The 13588-nt window shown below is 34.9% G+C and overlaps 1 protein-coding gene across 5 annotated transcripts in view; it reads right to left on the bottom strand.

Annotated features, from left to right (window-relative positions):
- Nucleotides 1–13588, bottom strand: part of LOC129764649 (G-protein coupled receptor Mth2-like) — a 74416-nt gene that overhangs the window by 59712 nt on the left and 1116 nt on the right. The window contains exon 2 of one of the 5 annotated variants that reach the window (XM_055763930.1): nt 9735–9925. The exons of the other annotated variants lie outside the window; for them this stretch is intronic. The gene's annotated coding sequence lies outside the window, so the exon portion shown is untranslated. The remainder of the gene's footprint in view (nt 1–9734; nt 9926–13588) is intronic. 5 annotated transcript variants of the gene reach the window in all.

Below are 13588 nucleotides of genomic sequence, written 5' to 3'. Positions count from 1 at the left end.
TCACGATCGATCGCTTGGTAAGCGAACGCGCATGCTAGTTTGGGTCAGAGGATGAAATGTATAAATTATTCAAGTTTCCATTTAAAAATATCAAACACATTTCTAAGAGAATTTATTCTGGAAAAAATTAAAATTCATTCTTCGCAAAAAAAAATCTTTTTGAAATTCTGAAAAAAAATACAATTGTTTTCTTTAAAAAATTACCATGTACCTTCTTAAAAATTTCAAAACAAAAATTTAAATGTTTTTCAGTGTTAATTTTTTTTATTATATTTTTCTATGAAACATTAAATAATTTCCTTCTATGAGCGGATTTTTGTTTTGAAGTTTCATAAATGACCAATGTCCTTACAACCTACAACGTTTCACTGCAATCTGAGATTATGCTACTTACTACTATGATGAGTTGACATGAAATTCTTAAATATTTTTTTCTTTTTTCGGACAACACGACATAATTATATACTACCAAAATGTCGGCGAACTGAATACTTCGACCGACGAATACTATCTAGAATGTTCTGATGCGTCATGTATACACAGTATAACGTTGAGATCGATCCGTTGAAAATAGTACAAAGACCACTGGTGTCGGAGTTTTACTAGCCATAAATTTGAATTTCACTGTTGAGCAATTTTTGGTTGTCGTGACGTTCTACAGTCACTACTTATACGAATACTGTAAACATATTATCTTTGAAAAATCATAACTCTAAAACTATAAAAATCACATCTCTGATATTGTTGTTGTAAAAACACCTTTCAAGTGAAATATTTTAAAATACAGAACCCTTGGTCCCGAGACCATGTAAATTATAAAAAACAAGTACAATCAATAATTACGGAAACAAAATATTGTTTTTGCAGATGTAACATTTTTTCAGAAAAGACTAGCTAATTGGGTTTATATATCGATATATCGATCATCTGAATCGGTCTAGTTGTTAAAAAGTAATGATTTTTTGAAAAAAAGGCCTTTTCGGAAAAAAATATTTTTCGACCCACCTAATGAAAAAAACAAAAAAAAATATATTTTGCGATAAAGAAAAAAATTACCAATTTTCATGAAAATCTGAGAACTATAACATCGGTTTGGAATGGAATGGTTGAAGCATAGAGAACAGAGAATATTTGGCTGATCTATGGTTTTGTGTACAACATGGTACAACATGCGTGTAGTAAATATGCTGCAACTTATTAAATCTAATGATTGTAAGAGATCGTTATAACGTACTACAATATTATTACCAGACAAATTCACAGGGGCATTCACATCGTTTTCTGAAGACCAAGGACAAAATGCCGAACGAAGTCGTGCGTGTGGCTTATGATAATTTCTAATAGCCTTTGTAGGCCATAATCAAATACAAAGGCCTTTAAAGGGTTTAAACTGAACTAATTCCACTTTTCACTTTTATCAAATAAATAAAGTGTGTCACTTTCACGGTGATAGCCTGTACAATGTAATTTATTCATTTCCAGTGATTTGTGGGAACCGAAGATTATTCTAGCATTTACACCACCAATACGAGTTTCTACTCATCGAGCATCGGGCAGAATTTTGACAGACTTTATTACCGAAAAATGACAATGTTTCGCAAGCATCGATGACGGAAGTGCATTATTTCTGAGAGGGAATACTTCGCTGTAGGTCTTCCTGTGAAATTAGAATTAGACCGGTATTGATCCGTTGGCGAAACCAACGGATATAATTCGAGCAACAAAAGAAATGAAGCCATAAATCAATCTGTCTGATTGACAACAATTTCGGGGAAACCTTTTGCATGACCGACAAAAACGCCGAAATTCCAGTACTTCTTGGTGGGTAAAACAAACACTCACTAGGTAGAAGTGAGTATTATTCAGGATTTTTGCGAAAGATAAAATTAGAAAAATGATTCTGGTGCTAACGCGTCTCCCTGGTGGGCCAATGTAATCAATGTTTGCTCATTTGGAATTCACCCAGTTCATTATACCGAGCGTGTTATATTATCTTTCTAAAAATATCCACTGAGTGTGAATCGAGTAGATTCCTATGTTCCGTGATGAAGTTGAATGTTATTTAAAAAGTGACCACGACCACATACATCATATTACATCGATCGGTAATTAGCGAGAACTGATTTGTAACGCGTTGAGCATATTAATGAACTCGTATTCGATTGAAACGCGTACTTTGTGTGATAAGTATTTGGTCTAGTATATAGATATCTTCGTTAATATCGCAATCGAAGGTTTGCATCGATGAAGGTTCGGTATTTCCATAACCGCTTATGTGATGAGAAGGTCTCCAAAGCAGTTTTCAAAATGATGATAGCTACCGAAAGACTGCAGAGAATATCGCAAAGAGGTCATCGACCGCCAATTTTATTCCAAAACTCATATTAAAAATATATTCTTGTTGAGGAAAACTCAGAAGTTGCTGTATAACAAAGCCTATCAATTTAAGATGTGTTTATGCTCGAAACGATATAACCAATCATTTTGAAGTGTTCATGATGTTATGACATCACTCCAACGATAAATATAAATTAATTTGAAGAGAAAATAAAAACTAGTTTTTATTGGAAAAGGGCAAAATAGACATAAAAAATAAATATTCAATTCAAACGCATACTAATACACCTGTTGGAACGGGAGTTTTGAATTCTGACATATGCATATGAATATGAACGAACATATTCACGAACCAATACGACATGCGCCGTTTTCAATAGCAAAGTTATTTTCCTTCTTTTCCTTCATTTACGGTTATAGGCCAAGAGCGACTAGTCGCTATCTGCTTTCATTTGGGAACTAAACTCTACCTGCAAAATTTGAAGCGCCAGTGATCCATCGAAACGAAAGGTCAAAGGTCGCAGCGGAAGAACTAACTGGTAAAGCCGGAATTTATAGCATAGAATGATAAGTAAATGATGAGTTCAGATTTTTTTTTCAAAAATGGGCAAAAATTCAGTATTGTAGAAGAAAAAAATAAAAAAACGCGAAAAATTGAAGTTGTCACATCGATAATGATCTCACCATAATGGTAAAATATTTGAACAACAATATATAGCTGTCATCAAAAATTAAAATGCCTTTGGCGATAGGGTAGCTAGAAAAAATGGGAATAAGACGGACAGGTTGACTCGAATTATGATTATATATTTGGAGAAATATGTTTTCCCTAATTATTTTTTTTTGGACCAAAGTTTAAACTTTTTTGTAGTTCAATATACTGTTTTACGTGAAAATCGACAAAAGATTTAACAAGGAGCGTTTCCCAATGAAATAAAAGGCATCGAAAAGCTTTTTTGGTGATGCGAATGAAACGGACATATGGTGAGATAGGACTAACTGGTAATGTCACACGTGAGGCCTAGGAGTTTATCGCTCGCGAGAAAGGTATATGTTTGGATATTGTTAGTATATCCATCCTTATATCCTTCAATGCTATAGGCGAGTTTAAATATTCTAAAATAACTTGTAAGAGGATATCCATCAACATAAATTAGAAAACCAACAGTTGATTAATTGAATCAACTTCATATTCATTTCGATTAAATGACGGCCTATGCTAGATGTTCTGCTTAATCCCATTGTTCATGAATTTGTATGCGGTGATCATAATTCTTCAGTACGCAATATTAATGCGGTGGTTCCCTTATTTTTCGATAGGGGCCAACTCGACTTAGGAATTGGCAGCACCATCACAGAATGCAGTGAAACTTTGTGGGTGTAAAAAGACTGAAAAGTTAGGCAAATTTTCCAAAAAAAAAATCCTAATTAAAAAAATATAAGACCGATAAACTTTTGGTCGAAGAGTGAAATGTAGAAAATAGTTTAAATTTTCATTGAAAAATGGCATGAAGTTCATCTGTTATTATAAATTAGGGCCACCATATGTAAAAATAATTGATCCTAATGAAATATCGCTTACTAAAGATTAAAAACGCAATAACATTGTATTCAAAAATTTGGAAAAAGTTGAGGGCAGCTTTTGAAACCTCTCGACAAAGATCCCTATAGACCATATGTTCCGCCTCGTATTGCAAAAAACCAATAAGACTCAGTCCCACACAACACATAAAACCATTAATGCAGTTTGCAATTCATGTGAAATGGAGGTGCAGAGCGTCAGCTAATAACACACCCAATACGATAATCTATCGGATTGAACGAACGCATGTACCAAACAAAGACGGATATATTACAGTCTTAGCGCCTTTTCCGCTTGCCACAGTAGGCAAAAACAAAATAATTCCACCTTCGGTAACGCATGTTAACAACAAAAAAAGGGGACATGTGATACAAACATGCAGGAGCCCGCATCACCAGATGGCGTGAAAATCAACATGAAGCTTCCATTCTTTCATTGATCTGTGCGATCAGCATTAGGAAAGAATATTGTCTGCTCGCTAGCTGGATTGAGACAGTGATTTGAAATCGCGGATTGTTTATGTATATTCAAACTGGACGGCGGGCGGAACGAATTCATTTAGTGCCCGTCATTGACGGTAAAGTAGTGCGCGGGAAAAGTAAAGTAGTGAAAGTGGCAAAAAGTTATGAGGTAACAAGAGTTTTGCGTTATTTTGATCTAATTTTCTCAATTTGGGGGATGACGATTTAGTTACCCAAAATAACTGTAAAGTTCGAAACTACATTGTCAAGGAAACCTTCATCCTATACTAGATATTAGTGCGTATTCATTTTTGTGAAAGAGCCCGAGAGCTTTTTTTAGAAATTCGATTAGCTGAAAAATCGAAAGGGCCCAACAGAGGCTTCGGGAGGGAGTCTAGAAGCGCCGGATTGCGGCATACCTCGGTATTTCTGAATCAGCTCTGAGGAAGAGGCTCATAGCAGTAAGTGGTTTATGATTTGAATCTTTTTTTATTGACATTTCTACTTCTGCTTGGATGTGCCAACGAGCACCTTAGGACAGTTCAGACCAGTATTTACGAGTGAGCAGTCTGAGGATCTGACGAACCATTGCAGAGCACTGGACAAAGGTTTCTATGGTATGACTCTCAAAATTTACGACGCCTGGCTTTTGATTTTGCGGAAGCCAACAACCTAAGGCACGAAATCAACCAGGTTGCAAAACTGACAGGAAGAGATTGGACTTCTACCTTCATAAGGAACCACCGTCTGTCTCTTCGAACTTCACAACAGGGCTCCAAGCGTCAGAATCCAAGATGAGAGCGAAAAATAAACAAAATAATTCAAAATGAATTTCAAATGAAAAATGTTTTTATTTTCACCATGCATTCAATTCAATAAAGGTTATGTTTCGTTTATGTTTATGTTTTCACAATAAACATCAAATAAATATTGTTTTTTTTTCAACAATGAGTTTCAAAAAAAATCAAGTGAAGGTTACTATGTGTTTATAAACTTGATCTATTAAAAAAAGGATTCTGTTTAAAATGTTGGACATTTTCAGCAATCTCATATTGTCAGTCTCCTCCCTTCCAAAAATTTCCACGTGGTGTGTGGATGGCCCGTTATCATATTGTATTTCTAGGTGCTAAGAACCAATCAGCATATAACAAAATCATGACATCACATAACACCCCCCTCCACCCCACTTGATGGTGCCTATACACTCTAGTAATGATGCTTCTTCCGCTGGTAATGGTAGAGCATTTATTTTTGTTACAAGTTATCTCAGAAGCTCAATTTAATAACTGCGCACTTTTACCCTCACTATGGGGCAAAAGATCGCATTTGTCAATTTGTATTAAAATAAGTATTTGTCTAACTACTAACAAAACTCGACAAATTCTTGTACTATGTTTCGAAGGTAACATTTAAAGTTACAGTTTGCTAAGAAAACTGAACTTTATATGCCTTTATTTCAAGAGTTATTGAGTGACAACAGTTAGGTGCGCTCCTTTGCCTTGCACTACTCTACGGTTTGGTAAGAACACCGAATAAATATTATAGAAAATCCGATTCGATTGCTATGAAAATACGAATATCTGTGGAAGATGTTCCTCATTTATATACACGATTTGACGATAGGCGTCATGAATTTATTTCACATAATCCAGCTTCTTATTATACGGATTATCAGATGTGCAATTAAAATCCGACGTTTTTGTCAAAAGTTGAGATTTTCTTTTAAATTCCCATTCCTCAAAGTATTTTCTGTCGCTAGCCTCAACCTTTTTATACCTTTCTGGCAGCCTCTTTTGAGCCTTTTGAACGCTTTTTGAGTTTATCTCCTCATTTCACCTTTTTGTTCACGATTGTTCACCTTTTTTTCTAATAATGAAAAATGTACTACAGTCAACTCTCCTTAACTCGATGTTCTGTATCTCGATTATTTCCCTAACTCGATGGATTTCATGTGACCTTCGATTTTACAAGCATTCTTCTCTCCATAATTTCAGACCTTCCTAAACCGATGCCTCCCTTACTCGATGTGTTTTAATTTATTTTTCCATGGATTTTCACCTCCCTAACTCGATTGATTTTCGCATACATGTTTTTGTGCGTTATTACCTCTGATTTCAGTTGCTCTTGAAAGTGAAGACGGAGTGTTCACGTCATCAAAAAAATTATTTTCAAGTATGGAAAACCACGAGAAACCTTTCAAGCGAATGATTAAACCGCTAACCATTGCGCAACGTTTGAGGATCATCGAGCAGGTCGAAAAGTATGGACGGAAGGGGTCTGAAGCTGCAAATAATTTCAGTATTGCACAAAGTACGGTATCAACACTATTCAAACTAAAGTAAAAATGGAATCGGAATGGAACATTGAATCTAGACCAAAAGCATATAAGGTTGGTCGGAATCGAAAAGCCGGTCAATGGATTTTTGTCTTATCAAGCCAGAGAGAATAATTTATTCCTCTCAGGTTCTATTCTTCGGGATATGGCTTGCAAATTTGTCCAGAAATTGGAAATTCCCAACTTTGAAGCACAACCAACATGGACGGGAACGATAAACTACCGTTGATGATCAATGGAAAGAGTAAAAACCCACGATGTTTCAATAAGAAGAAGTGATATACGAGAGCAACACCAAGGTCTGGATGGCCTTAATGCTTTTTGAGGAATGGAGCATGCAATTTGACGAAAAATTTTCCAATGGGAATAGAAAGGTATTATTTCTGGAATTATGTGTTATGGTAATGTATCATACTTATATCTATTTCTTCTCAAAGGTGGTCATGTTCGTTGATAACTATACAGCGCACCCAAAATCTCTCCGACCAAAGCTCAAATCGACAAGTTTACAATTTTTCCACAAATCTTTACTTCCGTAGCTCAGCAGTTGGACTTCGACATAATCATGAATCTGAATCAGTACTTTCGCCATCTTCGATTAATTAGTTCGATTAGTTAAACGAAGATTGCAAGAAATGGAGGATATTTGTCATTTCAACCTTCATGTTATTCAGTATTCTTACTGTATTTCAATGCACTCTAGGACCCTTCAGATATATCGGAATTGGATGCAATTGAAATACATTCACCCCCTAAAATCAATGAGGTTAAATCTGAGACTATTCAAAATGGCTTCCGGAAGCCGAATTCCTTCAGTGATGATGGTGATATTCCGCTGGCGTAATTAATGCGTCATGAGCTTGCTGATGTCGACAGTACAATACCGTTCGATTGCTCAATGTCTTTTAATGATTAGTGATAAAAGGACCAAAACGTGATTTGCTGTGATCAGATGCCAGCTACCGATATACTGGAAAGTTATAAAAAGGCTGAGAAAAAGCTGAAGATAGTAGTTCTATTGAGATGGAGAACATTCAGGAAGGTTCAGATGATTGTGTCGAAATTATATCTTCGAACGTTAAATCAAACCTGAAGAATATGTCCGGAATATTGAAATCAACTGAAAATGTTCCTGTGAAACTATTCGAACATTTCTTTGTGATTGAACAGTTCCTGCGTAATCGTTACAATTTAGTTTGAATAACATACTTAATCAATATTTTCTTTGTTAACCTAGTTGCTCATGCAGGTCGGACTCGATTATATACAAGCTCGATTATATATGATTCGATTATGTAAAATTTACGACTCAATTGTATACAGTTTGACAAAAAAAAAGTTTTTTTTATAATTTATAAATTATAATAATTTCGACAAAAAAAAATTAACCTTTAATTTAAGTGGCTTTTATAAGTACAGTGGGTTAAAAATCGCGATTTTTGATGTTACTGATTGAATTTTTATTTGGAATTGTTTATATCGATATTGCAGCGAAATTAAGATAGATGAAGTTGAGCGTCAAAGAACAAATTGTAGAGTGGTTAGAGAACTTTAATTTAATTGATAGAAATAATCAAGTTTAGTAAGAATTTTTGAAATAAGATTTTTTTAAATTTTCCACTTCCTAAATGTTTTTTTAATCCACTAATTTAGATGTTCCATTAGTATATCCTGTACTAAATTTTCTCATCTTTCAGATGAAAGCAACAGAATCGGATTACGTAGCGTACTTTTCAATGTAGAGTCAGTGTGAGCCAACAGAGTCCGAAACAAAGAAAAAGTTCCATAACTCTGTCATCATTGAAATTCTAACATATGCGTAGAAATTTTTTTTCGTATTATATAACCGTCTATCACATCCTGAGAAATTCTGGGAAAAATATTTTTTCATATTAGAAAGGTGTTTTTTCACTTTGAGGGAATGATTTCAATTTCATACCATAAATGTTCTGTATCTCGATACCTCCCTAACTCTATGGTTCCTTTGGATATCGAGTTGGGGAGAGTTGACTGTATTTTCAATTTTTATAATAAAAGTCGCTTGCAATCTTGAACAACAATAAGTTCAGCTACAATATTCTTCCATAAACGGAAATTGTAGTGGTTTGTGAACACAGGAAATGGACATGTTCCTCAGGGTGATCACATTCCCCCCACTTCTCGTACTCTGTAACCCCCCCGATATTTGTTTCGCTCCAGTTGCCCACTAAAAATCCGATGCAAGAATCGCACGCAAAGAAACGCTTTTTTAACGTGTCTTCGCATGCTATTTTGTTTTAATTCGTATGGAACTCAGTTCCCTTGCTTTTGGATTAGGATTGGGCGACCATGGACCGATATTTAGAAAATCGACGATATGACCGCTCGCTAGCATGAGCAAGACTGGTTCATTGGAAATGAAAATGCTCTGTTTTCACGCTCTGGTCGTATAAACAAATCGACATCGGGTGGATCTTAAATTGCAACATTTTCTCTCTCCGCATTGTCCGTTCACACGCGGCAGTGTTTTTTTTTTTTTTTTTTATCTGTATTATAGTGATTTTCAACTCATTTGGTTGGTTCGTCACTTTTACTTCCATTTTTGGAAGAATGTCGGGAGTGAGAATTGAACTCGTGACCTTTAGCGTGAGAGGCATGGATGTTATCACTACGCCAGATCGCCTCCACGATGCGCGGCAGTGTCTTTTCTCTGCGTTTGCGTTTGCGTCTACGACCGAGTTGCTCCTTATGAACGGTACGAGTAGAGATGTGTAAATTTATCGTTTACTCGATTATGGATTATGGATCGTTGGGAGATTTTACAATAATCGATTCATTCGAATAATTATCTTTAAGTATTCGATTAATCGAGCGAATATTTGTTGCACAGGCATCGATAATGAGAAGAGTTATGATGTCATAATTTAAAAAGTTACATCAAATATAGTTTTGAAAATCAACATCGAAGTGCCCAATAATAGTTTTTGAGTGAAATTTTTAGTTTTTCAGTGTTTGAAAAAAAAATCTGTGTGGTACTTACAACTAATACTCCAAAAGGAGTATGTTTATAAAAGCATTGATCAATGGTACGGTAGATTTGCCTCGCGATTCTGTAGATTTAATGGCGAAATTCCCAATAATATCAAACTTATTCCTGCTGAGAGTCGTGCAAAGAGCTGATTCAAAATTCCGGGCGGCATATCATAACGTGTTATCGATGAAAGATGGTCGCTGTTGGATAGAAAAAATGATAAAAATATAACCTTACTCTTAACTTAAGGGGGTAGTACTCTATAAACATTATAAAAAATATGTGATTTTCGCGATTTTTTTCAACAAGAAAATAAATTACAATGATTTATCTGATACTACAGTTTTATTAGGCATATATAACTTAACAAACAAAAAATATATTGGTGTCAATTGGACTGTCCCCTGAACAGCCGCAACCCGGTTTGTTGAACCCTTGCTGTCAAAACCTTGTAAACTGGTGGGAGTTTTACTAGTTTGGACCGATTTCAACCAACGATTTTTAACGTAATCTTGGATATATTTTCTGTCATCGTACGTAGAATTTTTTCAAAATATTGATTTTCGACGATATGGCGATATTTTTTGTAAAAAAATCGAGACAAAAACATTCACCGAAATTTTATTTTTCAAAATATCAAAAAAAAAAACTCCCACCAGTTTGCAAAAAATTGTTTTGAGAAAAACGCGTTTTAAATTTTGGATCCGCGCACCTTACGCAAAGACTTAGGTCCACTTTTTGGCTTGTAACTTTGGGACGGAGCATCTGACAAACCTGGGACAAAAACTACAGTACTGTCTACTTATCCCATAGAACATCTTAAGTCAGAAATATTTGTTTAATTTTTTTTAAGTTTCCATAGTGTCGTGTTTCCTTCGCAGTTATCGTGCCAAATTATTCGATGCATTCATATTTTGACTTTGCATTATTCGATACAAAATAACTCGATTATAATTGCAGATATTCGAATTGATCGAATAATTAACCGACATCTCTAGGTACGGTTAGCTAGGGACCAGGGATGCCAGGATTGAAGACATGTCTTTATTTTAAGACATTTTTTAATTTTGTGAAGACATTTTGAAACATTGTGAAATATGTGGAGACATTTCAGTATGATAGCGTATCCGAATTTTTGAGAGATATTATTTCCATAAAATGTTTACTATTGGCCGAAAATATCGTCAAAACAAGTAGGACTTTTATCTCAGCTTGCTTTTTTTAAAAATTTTCCAAGCCATAAATCCAAATTTAGTTCGCAGTTGCGGAATATATCCTTAGTTCACATTTATTGAAATAAACTTCGAAACTCCAAAGTAAGTTGAAATGAAATGCGCTGTATAACAATGTCAATTAGAATAAACATTAGATAAGCTGTCAAACTTTGCTCAAAAGTAAGTTATAAATTTTAGTTTCCTTCGATATGATTATGAAGACATTTAAAGACATTTTTTCGTACCATGTGAAGACATTTAAGAAAATCACCGGGCATCCCTGCTAGGCACACAAATGGGGATATCGAAGCTGAGTTTGAAAGCCAATTTACATAAAGTAAATATAAACAAAACGGAAAGCAAAAGTGGTAGCAAAAGTTTAATGTTCTGCAATGCTTATTGGTTTGAAAAATATATATCAACAATGTTAGAAATATCTTTTTTTACTGTTTGAAATGACTCTTTCTTTGCGGCGAGAAAAATGAACACATCTTAAACACAACTTTTACATATTCTCTGTCGAGTTTTCTGCAAGTGCCTAAAAAATCGTGAGCAAAAATAATGTCTAGTAAATTTTTTTTTTGTCTAAAATTTTCCCGCCCAGAACGAGATTCGGAACCGAAGCTTATTATTTTATTTTTATCAAATTTATTAATTTGGCTGTCTTTCTACTACTATATCGAATTTCGGTTGTTCAACATATTGTTGTTTTTTATTCATTATCGGCACAGGTAATAATTCTAATCATAAGTTGATTTAAAAATTTTGACAAAACATGTGTTCTATCATTGAGAACTCGACTGATAAGAGCAATGTCAGCACGAGAAATAGGCGAACTTGGTATCAGCTAAATATAGAGAAAACTTATCCAAACCACGATGTCGAAGCAACAGTTGTTTGCATTGAGCCGCATCGGAATTGGTGTCATCTCACTGATTATTCGGAAACCCTTTTTTTGTGGAAGACTTTTTTGAATAAGTCATGGGTGCAGGAAGGAAGTGTTTGGCCTTTATATATTAGTGTTTATTATTCATAATGCATTAATGCCTGTATAAATTTATAACAGAACGTTACCAATAAAATTAATTTGCTTGACAACGATTTCGTGCTATTGGGCGAGTATTCAAAGGAAGCTGCGATAAAATTAAATGAAGATTTGCGTTCTTTGGCTTTGAAGTCTCAAAGCAAAATATTAGTATGCATTCAGCTTGCATACTGCATAATTTTGAATCCAATGGAGTGAAAAGAGAACCCATTAGTTGGGGTGAATATCTAGATGATGTTTGACAGGTTGACTTTGATTCACACACAATATCTATCCTTTCGCGCGATAACACATTTACATATTTATGTGTTCAATTCCAATAGCAATTTGTATCAAAGGACATGTAGATCAAACATTTAGATGATTTAGCACCATCGTATGAGGTCGTTTGTTAGGCCGCGAGTTTCGTTATGATAGCAAAAGTGTTTTAGATATTGAACGCATTGGGAAGTAGAAGAAGTGACAATACCAGAAATGTTAGGAAAAATTATGATATTATGCCGAACGATCGGAAAGTAAGGTTAAGTGAAATTGCTGACCTCACAAATATCTCAAAATATCTGCTAGGAAGTATATTCCATGAACATACTTCTTGTATTTTTATCTTTAGGATGAATCATTCTGCTCAAACCTTTGAATTACATTTTATGCGAATCGGATGCGGTTTTTTCTAGTTTATAGCAAAACAATCAGTTTACACGTACACGCAGATCGTAGTTCGTGCTTTCAAACGGAAGCTCAAAAGACTGGCAATGTGACAAGATATGCTACAGAGAAGAAGAAATGTTCGAAATAAATTTAAATAATATAATATTTTGATACTTTTTCTGAAAACACAATCAGAAAAACTATTTTTTTTTATCCCATTTATTTATTTTAAGGCTCATTAGCATTTTAGCTGTAACAGAGCCGAATTTTAATCGTGTACATGTCACATGGTTATCATATATCTATAATTAGCACATTACACAGTTGCCATTCGCCAGTATTCCTTCTATACAATTACATATGGTACATTCACACAGTAGCCATTTAGGCGTAAGAGTATACTTTCTGTTCTTCCATTATCCAGTTGGACCACCGGACAGCGGAGACAGTTGAATGATCATTGTTGAGTTATTTATAGAACAGCAGCCCGATGTGTCTTGCAGAGCAGAGCAGTTGTATGGATGAATCGATCTTATTTCGACCGTGGATCGATCTCCATCGCTGATGATTGTTGCGTGGACGTAGTTATTCTGTAACAACACAAAGATGGTCAATGAGGGTCCTGAGTTTTGAACTCATGATCGATCGCTTACTCAGCGAACGCGCAACCAATGTGGCTACGGAGACCCCCTAGAAAAACTATTGAGAACAAACCATTTTTATTCCATCCAACATATCTCGAAATTTAGCAAAAATTTTCACGTATCGCATCTCACTGAAAACCTAATCCGCATTCATAAATAGACCTTCTGGGAATAAGGGTGCACAGCTCAACACGTTCTGGCCAAGAAGAGAATTTATCTGTCAATTTATAAGAAAACCCTTTTTTCAGATTACATTCCACTTTTATAGTCTCCCTCATGCATCATCCCCATACATTGTTTTGAATTTCATGA

The sequence above is a fragment of the Toxorhynchites rutilus genome, chromosome 2 (genome assembly GCF_029784135.1).
Source record: "Toxorhynchites rutilus septentrionalis strain SRP chromosome 2, ASM2978413v1, whole genome shotgun sequence".
Lineage (NCBI taxonomy): Eukaryota > Metazoa > Arthropoda > Insecta > Diptera > Culicidae > Toxorhynchites > Toxorhynchites rutilus.
This window is presented reverse-complemented; position numbering and strand designations above follow the sequence as displayed.